General features: G+C 35.7%; 1 protein-coding gene across 6 annotated transcripts in view; it reads left to right on the top strand.

The window, feature by feature from the left end:
* The window catches only part of LOC118735725, a 189,109-nt gene that overhangs the window by 112,879 nt on the left and 64,017 nt on the right, over nucleotides 1-12,213 (top strand). The window lies entirely within an intron of this gene.

Consider the following 12,213-nt stretch of genomic DNA (forward strand, 5'->3'; position numbering starts at 1 on the left):
TTGCCGATGAGCTTCTTAGGCAATGTTGCAAAGAAACAATTTTTTTATAATTTGTGTTTAAAGCTATACAATCTTTTCGATAAAAAATTTAATCACATGTTTTGGCAAAGAGCCTCTTTGAAGAAGTCACAGTGTGGTCATTTGCTCTTGGCTTAATAGAAAATTGAATTTAATTGTAGTTTAAATGCCTAGTTGGTTAGCTGTCGCTTGTCGAACACTTGAGAATATGATTCATTAAAGATTTCTGTGAAAGTAAAAAATAAAAGAAACAGGTACATAATATAAAAATAAAAATCTAAAATTAAAAAAAAAAATCTTTCTGTGGTCATAATACCAAACCGAAATCATGCCTCAATTACCCAAAAACCAAAGTAATAAAACTACTTTTATCCTAAGGGCTGTGAAAGGAACGGCCATAGTCCGCGCACACGAATTATGGCATAGCAAAGTGCGGGAAGGACCCTAAGCTGCTACAACAATTTCAAGCCATAATGACTATACTCGAAAAGGCGTAGCTGTCTTTACAGAGGATGCGAGTGAAGGGACTTTTTTTTTACTGATCAACCCAATTTGCGAGTATTTTGTAAGGTACATATAAATCATTCATAAGATAATCATGTTAGTTCGCTCGCTACAAGTGCAAGGTTGCGGCCGGCAGTTGGAAACAATTCTTGATTGCTTCGAAGTTACCCTTAAACAATTAGATGCCAGAACATATGGATATGTAGGGCTATACGATATCCGATGAACGAGCAAGTCATGGCACTTCACGATATACATACGTACCGTTTCGTAGAGAAGGCGCTTAGAGAGATTAAGAGACATAACTATCGAAACTTACCTGTCGAAATTTATGCCGGAGCTTCACAGGATCGCAGACAGGTCAGGAATAGCTACAACCTATTAAAAATTAGAGCTCTATTAGGAATGAGCAAGGAAAATAAATTCGCAGCTAATTGCAGTGAATTCCAGGCAATGGATTCTTCCGGGAAAGATAGATACACCGTATAATGGGTTGTGCCACAGTTTCAAGAACCCGAATTCAACACAAAAAGATGAACACTTTCTCCACGAATATTCGAACCTTCCAGGAATAAGGGTACATACATTTGGACACTTCAGTATATTTCAAAGTACAGCCGCCAATCACCGCATAAAGCACTGAATTTCATCAAAAGCGGCTCATCACAGAAAGAGAGAGAGTGAGACAGATTTAGAACTATTAGAAGCAGACAGTGGGGGAGATAATAGAAATTTAGTACAGTTGGCTGTTCGCCACTATATAGCGAAACAAATTTGGAGCCTTCCGCGGATTAGCGAATCCTCTCTTTGTCGATTCACCCTTTCGCTGACGTCACAATAGTGTTTTTCCCACTACTGATGAATAATAAATGTTCATAGTGTACCTATTTTCCGAAAAGTTGTACCTAAACGTACCTTAAAAGTAAATATGTGTTTTTATATGCACGCCTTTTCGGATAGTTGTTGGACTTCCTGTTCCTTCTGTTCCATATCTAATTTTGGACTGACATCACACAATCTGTTCTATTAAAATGGCTTAAAAGGAATTTACCCGAGAAGTTGACGCGAAACCTATGTTTTAATCAATGGGGCTATTGGAATTGCCACACTAGAAAATGCGTTGAGATGCCTTGGAAAAAACAGAAAATGTGCCAATAAGTTACTTGGCTACGTTCCAAATGTACCTAAAATAATGTGTTTTTACCGAATATACGTTCAAATTTAAGTGGCTAAAGAGTAGGTACAATTCTACGTAGCTTTACATCATTATTTTGCACCACAATTTCGCTTCTTCGTCTTGCTCTTCAAAATTATTATGCCTCACTCTCTCATTATCTCACCATAATGACATCACATCCAGCTCGATTGGTGCTATCTTGTATTCTATCATTCTTGACTGTTCTCTGCATCCGTGGAATCGGTGACTCTCCGAGATGACGGATACCAATGTCGGTATCGATGGACGTCCAGTACTTGTATTGGTTAATCGACCGATGGGCTTGTATTCATGGTGAGGGTGCTAGTGGGAGTATCGATAGGAGCCACTAGATGCGCTTGTGGACCGTTCGGTCGCTCCAGACTACAGTGCAGTCGAAGAGTTTGGTGATATGAAAATGGAGATGGAAATGAGGACCATGAAGATGAACAAAAAGAATAAGCTAAAGATGAAGATCAAGATGAAGATGAAGATGAAGATGAAGATGAAGTTATGGAATATACTTATTAGAAAATATTGAAAATGTTTTTTCCTTTCTGGAATTTTTTTTAATGAAGTTTCACTTCATTCTCTCAGTTTTTTGTTTTTAACTATCCAACTAATATAACGGTAATGTATTGCAAAACATAATTTGAATGCCTCATTTTGAAGATAAGCAATTTTATAACCAAAAAGTAAATTAAAAACTTTTTCAATTAACTTAGGCAATTAACTTTGGCTTTTTTACAACAACAGCACAATAGTAGTATAATCTGCATGAAATTGGCAAACCGCAGGAAACCGTTTAGTTTTTGTTTGGACTTCAAATCAAAATAAAAAAAATGTTAGCAAAAATAATCAGTACCCACTTTATGTTGTTGCAGCAACGCTTGAGTGGTGTTTTTTTGCTTAACTGGCAATCACTTTACGATATTGCAAATGCCTCTGCAACTGAATTTGTTGTTGTGGTTGACATGCAATGACCCAAAGCTATCTACGCACATATTGACGTTTATATTTATGTAAGCTATTTACTTCAGCACGATTGGCAGTTGGCATGACATTGACGCTGTTGGCAGGCACCAGCAGGCAGTGCCTGTCTTTTTTGTATAATCGGAATTTGTTGGTTAGTCGGTTTGGAAGACCTTTGTTTATACTAGCTGACGTTTGTGTGTGTGGCTCTTCATTCGTTGATTTTTGAGCGGCGCATCTTAGGCACCGCTAAGACATCAATTTAAATGCTAATAACTGTCGCTTTTCCCCAACTAACGCTTTATCCACTCACTCCCCCACTCTACCACTCTCTTCTTCGTCTCCTCATCACTTTAATTATGTTTATTGCTCAAGTCAACAAACTGGAAAATAGTTATGAAAAAAGCAGCTACCGCATTTTCTAGTAGCTGTCCATAACTCGCAAGTGTCACCAACTCCAATGCCAAATAAATAAAATCACGAGTTAATGTGGCCGCAACATTGACAATGACACAATTGATGTTGCTGCAACATGTAGAAAACCCATACCACTGGCAACAAAATCACGGCACTCCATGCGCTGCTGCATAACTTTTTTGTTCTACTCTTTACTCTCTTAACTTCCTGCCTTCCTTATGTGTGTTTCACTTTTTTTTCCATATTTCATTGTGTGTTTATATTTTTTCTTTTTATTTCATTTTATTTCTGATTTCAGTGACATTTTATTGTGCGCTCCTCTTGCTACCGCCGTGCAACTCCTTTGTACTGTGCTTCCTTTCTTCTTAGCAGCCGCCCAACTACTTGCTCGCTGCATGCCACATCCATCCGCCACTGCTGCTCGCTTCGCTGATTTCACTCCATTTTTACGAGTATGCGCCATGCCATTTGGCAGTAGCAAATTTAATGCACTGTCGATGTGAAGAGAATTGTTATGCGGTGGCAATCACAACATATTATTGCCAGAGTACCCTCTTCTTGTTGTTGTTGTTGCTTTTAAATATTTTAAGTAGTACATAATTTAAAGTAGTTAAAGATCCACCATGCCACTCAGCTCGGCTAAAGTCCACCTTGTTACCATACAGACAGTCGCCTTTGCCATCTACACAGTCTACACATTACAAACATAAATAAAAATCAACCAACTACTAGTTTATACAAATTCCAACAACATCAACTGTCATTAAGCTAATCTCGGGTAATTCGATAACAGCAGTCGGTATTTGTTTTCCGCCATTTTACTAGATACCTGCGGCGTAGCGTACGTACGTCTCTTTGTAATTCCCGCTTCAGTTGCTGGTTTTTTTTGTGAAATACCCTTTTATACTTTTTTCATTCCATTTTCTTCGAGTTTTTTTTTTGCATTTTAATTTTTATGGCAGTTATATTGTAATGAACTTGCTAGGCAGGCAGCTTACCAGCAAGCAGACTAGTGCTGAAGTCTGTCTTTTAGCTTCATTTAACTTCGACCATCCGCTAACCATCAGTCGAGCGCTTACCACAGATTACTCCACTTCCATTTATGCCATTTATGTTCTGCTATTAGCGTGTTGCTTGCTTGCTTGTGCAGCTAATTTCTTGGTTGGCATTGAAAGCTTTGCGAGGAAGCCCTACTGCGCTAGCACATACATACATATGTATGTAACTATATCCGTACGATAAGGCGGAGGATTTTTAAGCACTTCCAATGAGGCTTTTAGCAGGAAGTTTCTATTAGCTGAGTGAACTGTGTGGTGATTTGTACTTAAGAAATGTTAATGGAAACCGAAACTAATAAGAAATTAGAAATGTTAAGAATTAAAAAGAGCCTTGTTAGCAGCTGGTTAGTAAGCATTTGTACATGCATAAAAGCTATGACATAAGTGGCAGACATACATACATAAGTGGTTCTAGTAAGTTTGTAAATTAAAAAAACTCGAATATATTTAGCTTCACTCCAGTATCAGCATTCTCATCCCAGCAAGCTTCTGCAGAGAAAACGTGTCGATATTCGCCTCCGCTGGAGCACCGGCACTTCAGTTCAGCTGTTGTGATCACACTGGTAAGAACTCCAACCGCAAGTCTGTCGGGTTTCAGACGGCCCTCTGTTTTTTTGCCAATTGAACCGCGGTCATAATGAACTTGGATCTCATACCCTGCAGTGAAATCCCAAACTAGTCAGAAAAAATACTAGTTTACAACTAGAACTTCCAGACAGAAAACAACTAGTTCGAAAATTACCAGACTTGTACCAAGTACAAAACGATTTATTCATGCCCTGTTTTATTTGACTTCGACAGTTTAATACAATAAAGTACACAAAATAGTATTATATTATTGAATTATATCAGTCCTGTTAAATAATGATTTTTATTCATAGTGATTATTAATTAAAGCATTTTTTTTTGATAACCGTTTAATGATTAAATACCTATATTACCACCTTTTTAATGATTAATAATTAACTACTTTAAAAAATGTTGATTCATTTTGTTATTTTTGATCATTTTCAATTATTTTTGAGTTTTTTTAATTACACGATTAATAAAATTATTAGATTAATTTCTATTATCAATCAACAAGCCAAACTATGGACAAAAATTAAGAATATTTAATAACTGCTTGAATTATTTATTTATTTTATTCTTATCCAAATCTCAAATTTCAAACATTAATTATTACTTTTATACATTTTTAAAAATAATGTACTGAAATGTGCAAAGTTAATGAATTTAATTTATTTTAATGAAAACTTTTATTTTTATTTTAGTTCACTCAAAAATGATCTAAAGTCATCATTTTATTTTTAACTAAAATGTTTTTTTTTTGAGTATTCAATATTATTAAAAAAGATAAAAATATAGTATTTATTGTACCTGAAACATTTTACTTTTAATAACATAACAAAACAAATTTAACACTAATTATTGCCAAATCTAAAGCTGCTAAATAAAAATGTGTAATATATTAAAGTGTAATTAAAAGTTTTTTATTGTATATTCATGAATTCATTTTATTTTTTGACTCCCAAAGTAGTGGTTTTGGTCCATAATTAGACTAGTATTTTTCTATCTATTTTGAACTAGTATGATATTCGGTATATTTCTGACCGAAATCTGACAATTGCCATCTCGTAGGACATCCCCATGTTAAAAATACCAGTTGATTGCATGGAAAAAGATAGTTGGCTGACTAGTTGGGCATGCGGTTCATACTAGTTGTGAGATAGTTTACAACTAGTTCATTTGACTACAGGGTAATTATAAATATTTTTAAGTTTGGCAGAATTTCGCACTCTTTGGCAGAAAAAAAAACTGACTGATTAGCGCCGGCGTCTCCGTGCTCCATTTTTACACCATCAGTCTAGTTGAATATTACTTGCCAATGCCTCACAGCCCTTCATTCGACTATTTTCTGTTCGGAAATCGTACAAATAAATATCATTGTTCAAATATCGTTGGTTTTGTTGGCATCGCTACATCGGAAGACTCTCTTTGTAGCCGCAGCATGTGCTCTTCTTTAGGTGCGGCGCTCTTGCCCATCCCCGATATCCGAAGGCATGCGAGTCTTTGCACTTTTCCAATTATTTACTTGTGGATTTCTTTGCTCAGAGCGTTCCACCAGACTACGGGTCAATGGGTTACAATCGGCCGTATGACTGTGGTGTGGTATACACCTTTTTTTTTATCAAGAATCAGTTTAAGGGTTCACTGAATTCAGCAGCATCTATTTACCAGTAGCTGTCTTAAGACAAGTGGCTTACTATATTAACGGAAACCTGGAAGGATCTGGTTGTGCCGAAGTTGGGGATGTGCAACGTAAACCCTAACCGCAAATGTATTTCAAAAAAAAAAAACTTTTTTTCTCAACTTCTTCCAGACTAATTGTTTCCTAATTTTAGTTTTTGCCAAACCAATTTCTCTAAATAATTTCCAGTTTTTTTTCCTAAAAGGTTATTTTTCAAAGTTTTTGTTTGCCTTAAAAAACAACTTTTTGCCCAGAAATATAAAAAAAAAAAATATATTCTTATGAGTGGTCCTAAAAAATAATTTTCAGTCACAAAAAGATCTTTCAAAATTATATCTATCCCTAAAATAATAAATTAAGAATATGTTTTCTCCTAGAATGTATATCCATTTTTTTTTTCTTAAAAGTAATTTTTCTCGAAAGTAATCATTTATCGCAATTTTTTTCCAAAAGAATTTTATTTCAGATCGTGATAACTTTTTTCTAGTTTGGGTTAACATATTTTTTACCTAATTTTTAGATATGATTAATTCTTATAATTCTGATAAAAATAAATATTTTTAAACAATTTCTTGAAAAAAATTGCTAAATGAATACATACTTATTAGGTTCATTCTAAAAACAGAAAATATTAAAATAAAGAAATACATAATTAATTTCCCAAAATGATTTTCTACTAAAAACTACCTTATCTCCCAAAATTTTTATCCCAAATATATATTTTTTTATTTTACTCGCTTAAGCTAAAACTAACTTATCCCCGAAAAAAAAGAAAATAATTAAACCGCAATTTTTTTCTCTATATAATCTTTGTTTCTTATGTTGTTAATTTTTTCCTAAAAACGAATTTTTTTCCAAACACCATTTTTTTATAACTACTTTTTCTAAAATAATATCTTATACATTTTTATAATTTGGACAAAAATATTTTTTCCTAAAATTTCAAAAAAAGGTTATTTGGTACACTTTAAAAATACATTATAAAAACATAACTAATAAAACTAAAAACACACAATTTCCTTAAGAAAAATTTATTTTCTTTGATCTTGAAAGAGTTACGGCACTTGATTCTCTCACGATCAATATGGAAGTGGTAGCGAAGTATTGCAAATAACTCAATGTGATGGCAGAACAGTTCGCTTTGCACTATCAACGGTATGTAATGATTTAGACATAGCTCGCGCTTCTAGAAAATTGTATACCCACAAATTCTACCATACCTAACTACACTCCCAATTTTGACAATATTATTAATAGGTGTTTCTACAGTGCAAAAAAAGAAAAAACTAAGAGCCACATTTTACTAGGCGGTAGTCTAAACCAAATTTGGCGATGCAAGTCAGAAATCCGTTTCAAGATACGTCACACCTCTCTACCCTGCCGAAGGTTTTAGCCGCTAGAAGGAATGCTATCGTATTTACTGGGACAGTGTCTGTTTACTTATCCATGCATAGTCGTAAAAGTCTAGTTTATAGTTTCACATAACCTTACTTGACTTTCTTTAAGAATGCTGCTGGAAAGGTGCGAAAGGAAATTATTTGTTCAAGTACTTGTATGCTCACACCGGAAAAACGCAATAAATCTTTTATAAATTCGACTTCAAATATTTGCCTAGAAGGATCAGTATTCATCTACTTAAATAGTTATTTGATATTTGATGAAAATGCTACATTTCCGGTAAATGGGTTACCCATACACAATTCTAAATATTTATGTATGTACATACGACACTGCCAAACAAATATTTGTGGACTTAAAAAGCAATTAACAAATATTACGATTGCATACCCACTATGAGGGAAATAGTTAGTGCTTCGAAATATGAAGATAAGTTGTAAATTTGTATAGATAAGTATGTCAAAACGGCGGTAAACAACCGATAAACTCATTGATAAAATTGCAGATTTATTTTTGTTATTAACAGATAAAATATTACGAACGATAAGCTTTTGAGTGCAATAGCACACTGTATGATCGTGTAGATAAAAATGAAAAAACTAATAAACGAATAATGTTGATACAAAAAATAACTGATTAAATAAAAAGCAAATAATCAAATGCGATAAAATCATTAGAAGCCTTTGAAAGTGTGGTAAGTCTGTGTAAGGAATGCAGTTGGTATTTGAAAATATTTGAAAATAATCTCAATGGCCAGGTTGTCTATGATACGTAAGCAATTATCGATTTATATTTACTTAAATAAGTATACTGTCGAAACGTATTGATTTGCCTCAGCGCGCAGACAAATTGTAGATTTTTACATTATTCTGCAATAGTACTCCTCGCTCCTCTATAAGTTATTTCCCAGTTTAGCACAATATCCTTTTTATCATATTTTTTTTTTAACTACATACTCACCAAACGAACCGTGGCGGTTTTGGTTTAACAAGTAAACTTATTGATTAAGTTCTTGTTGCCAACAAATTGAACTAAGCACAAATAATATATTCCATGTCACAGCCACAACCTTGGCCTATAGTAAACCTACACTCATTTCGTATATACATACGATTTTTTAGTCACAAATGAAAAAGGAAATCGTTAACATCAATAAAAAGCACAGTGGCAAACCGAAAAAGGTGGACTTGGCGGTCGAGGCTCGCGTAGTGTATGCTTAATTCAAAATGGGCATAAAAACCGCCAATCGACTTACAGGCAAATGCGTTGTAGCCACAAATGTGAGCAATTAAGCGTACACGCACGTGATGCCATTGAATGGTCTTCCTAGTGTGTTTAACAGGCTAACGAGTAGTGTAGGGTAACCACATAGGCATTTATGAAGTTGCTTACCAAACAAAGGAAATTAACAAAGTTTAAAAATAAAAGTTAAACATGAAAAAAGTTGAGTAAAGGTTTTATGGTAATGGTAATTATAAGAGTAATTATTAGTGTAGCTGTAATGGTAATGGTAATTGTATTGGTAATGGCAAAGGTAAAGGTAATGCTAATGGTAATAGTGAAGGTAATGGTATTGGTAATGGTAATAGTGAAGGTAATGGTACTGGTAATGGTATTGGTAAAAGTAATGGCAATGGTAAAGGTAGCTATAATGGCAGTGGTAATAACTGTAATGGTAATGGCAATATCAATGCTAATGGTATTGTTAAAGGTAATAACGGTAATGGTAATGGCAATATCTTCCCAAGCCAATGTAAGAAGGCGAGGCTGGTGCTTATACCCAAAGGTTTAAAAAATACCTAGGGGTGAAGCTTGACAACAAACTCAAGCTTTGGGAACACATTCATGGAGTATGTGAAAAAACTGCGCTGAGCACGGTGGCGCTAAGCCGGCTGATGGCGAACGTGGGTGGCCCGAAGCCATGCCGTAGGAAACTGTTGAAGACAGCAGTCCAGTCGATGCTGCTGTATGGGGCAGAAATATGGGTCGACGCATTGAAAGTAAAAAAAATACCGGATTCAAATGCCCTCGGTCCAGCGCCGAGGGGCACTACGCATTGCTTCTGCATACCGCACGTTCTAGTTATTTCTGGCGTCATACCAATTGAGATACTTGCTTACGAGCGAAAAGAGATTTATAATCTCAGTGCGGAGATAGGCCGATCAGCTTTCGTGGCAAGGGCACGCAAACAACTAATCCAACTGTGGCAACAAAACTGGAACGCAAGCACAAAAGGTCGATGGACGTACACCCTGATAGCCAACCTTCAAAAAATGGTTGAAAATACCGCACGGTTCAAGGTTACTTCCGATAATAGCTTCATGGAATGAGTTGGGTAGACTCACCGTTCGGTAATCCGCTGCCATCGAGAAGACGAATGTCCACTGAGGACACCCGAATGAAACGCCCCTACAAAGAAGCAGCCTTGAGGCTCTAGTAGCGCGCTCCTGCATCTGAAGACATACAAAATTGCGATATTGTGATGGTAGTAGTAAATTTTGTAGTAAAATAAATGGTGATGGTAATGATAATGGTAATAGACCAACGGGTCAAAATTGGATGGTAGGATTGAAAAATATCTGTTCTGTCAGAATGCATATGTAAACTATGAAGATGTTTTCGTGCCTGGTTCCAACAAAAAAAAAAATGTACGTGTATACCTCCGTTTAGCGAATTTCCACTCTCGTGGAGTGTATTAACTGGCTGCTTACTTTTGAAAGGTCACAATTTATTCTGAGAGCCAATCGTCTATCATGGTTATGGGTTGCATTAGTTGAGGCGAGCCGATCGTTCCAAGTGTTCTTTTGGTGGTGAAAGAGGTTTTTTTTGTGACCAATTGTCCGGAATTGTTTTACCAATATTAAAGTTGTTTTAACCATGGCTCGCGTCTTATAAAAAAACTCCTACAGAAGTCACTGCAGGGCTGACTGTGAAGCGTCGTCCACAGCATGCGGCGTGTTCTTTACGATTTGCTTACCCTTCCCTAGTTTTTATTTAGCATTTCAAATGCTCTTGAGTGGTATCTCAACAAACGTTTTTTTTTTGGCTGGCAAAGCCGCATGCGATCTGGCCTAACCTAACCTCTGTTCAACACTTACTGATCTGGAATTTGAAAAAACCCTTGCAGCTTAATTAAACGTTGATAATTGTCTTCCGAAAAGATTTGTGCGTTTGCCTTTATCTCAAAACCTGGCAATCAAGCACTCCCCGATGGCGGCATTCAACTATTGCGTGCCAATCGGCTTTGCATTTACCCCTCAGACTGGCTCAGCTGCTTTTCGCTTAACGCTAATCCAGCGAACCACACTGCGGTTTTTCGGGATATCAATAAACGACAGTTTACGATGAAGCTGTGGCAGTGGTCGCGGCAGCAGCACATAATTTAAATTAATCCTTAATTACGTAGACAACATCCTGCTGCTACTTGCCGCCCGTTGGCTGATGTTGGCTTAACGAACTTATCAAAATCAGTGAAGGATGAGAAGCGGCAAGCTGGAAAGGAAGGCCGAGCATAGAGGAAAATATGTAAGCTAGGGTGGTTCAAAAAAAAAGTAAAGTCGCAATTTTAACGCCACCATCCCCTATTTTCTATATCGAAAAAAATATACCGCTATTTTTATTTTATTTTTTTGAAATCTTAAAATATTTGGAGAGTGCTCAAAGCGCGCAAAGTTTTCCATGTATTTTACATAGGGAAAAAACAACTTTTCGTGGAAACAGTATAGAAATCTTGAAAATCAATATTTTTCGATCGGAAAACTCTTCAGGCGACTTCCAATAATAATATCCAATTGCTTATTTAACCCTTTTTTCATGGAAACTATATTTTATAGGCCCGTCAAAACTAATAAACAATTTTTAGTATAAAAAAATTATTAAAGAGACAATTGGATTTTATAATTGGAAGTCGCCTGAAGAGAAACAGGTCTTTTTGGTCGAAAAATATTGATTTTCAAGAATTCTATACCATTTCCACGAAAAGTTGTTTTTTCCCCCTTATAAGATACATGGCAAACTTTAAGCGCTTTAAGCACTCACCAAATATTTTTGGATTTCAAAAATAAAAAAACATAGGGGCATAATTTTTTCGATATAGAAGAATGCTAGGGGGTGGTGGCACTAAAATTCCGACTTTACTTTTTTTTTTGACCACCCTAATATACGCGTACATATACCTATAAATGAGCTGTACTCCTATGCGTTGCGTAAACCGCCTTAACCGCATTTAGTTAAGCCATGCCACTTGAAATTGAAACATCGGGGCTTTGCGTAGCTGTTGCCGTTGTTGTTGTTCTTCTTCCTCTTGCTGCTGTCGCATGCGTTCTACGCTTGAGCGCACCAAATGCCAAACACTGTGTGGTGCCGTCATTTAAACTCAATTAATTTATAGATTTACATACATT

The sequence above is a fragment of the Rhagoletis pomonella genome, unplaced genomic scaffold (genome assembly GCF_013731165.1).
Source record: "Rhagoletis pomonella isolate Grant_MI unplaced genomic scaffold, Rhpom_1.0 Rhpom_scaffold_00003, whole genome shotgun sequence".
In the NCBI taxonomy this organism is placed as follows: domain Eukaryota; kingdom Metazoa; phylum Arthropoda; class Insecta; order Diptera; family Tephritidae; genus Rhagoletis; species Rhagoletis pomonella.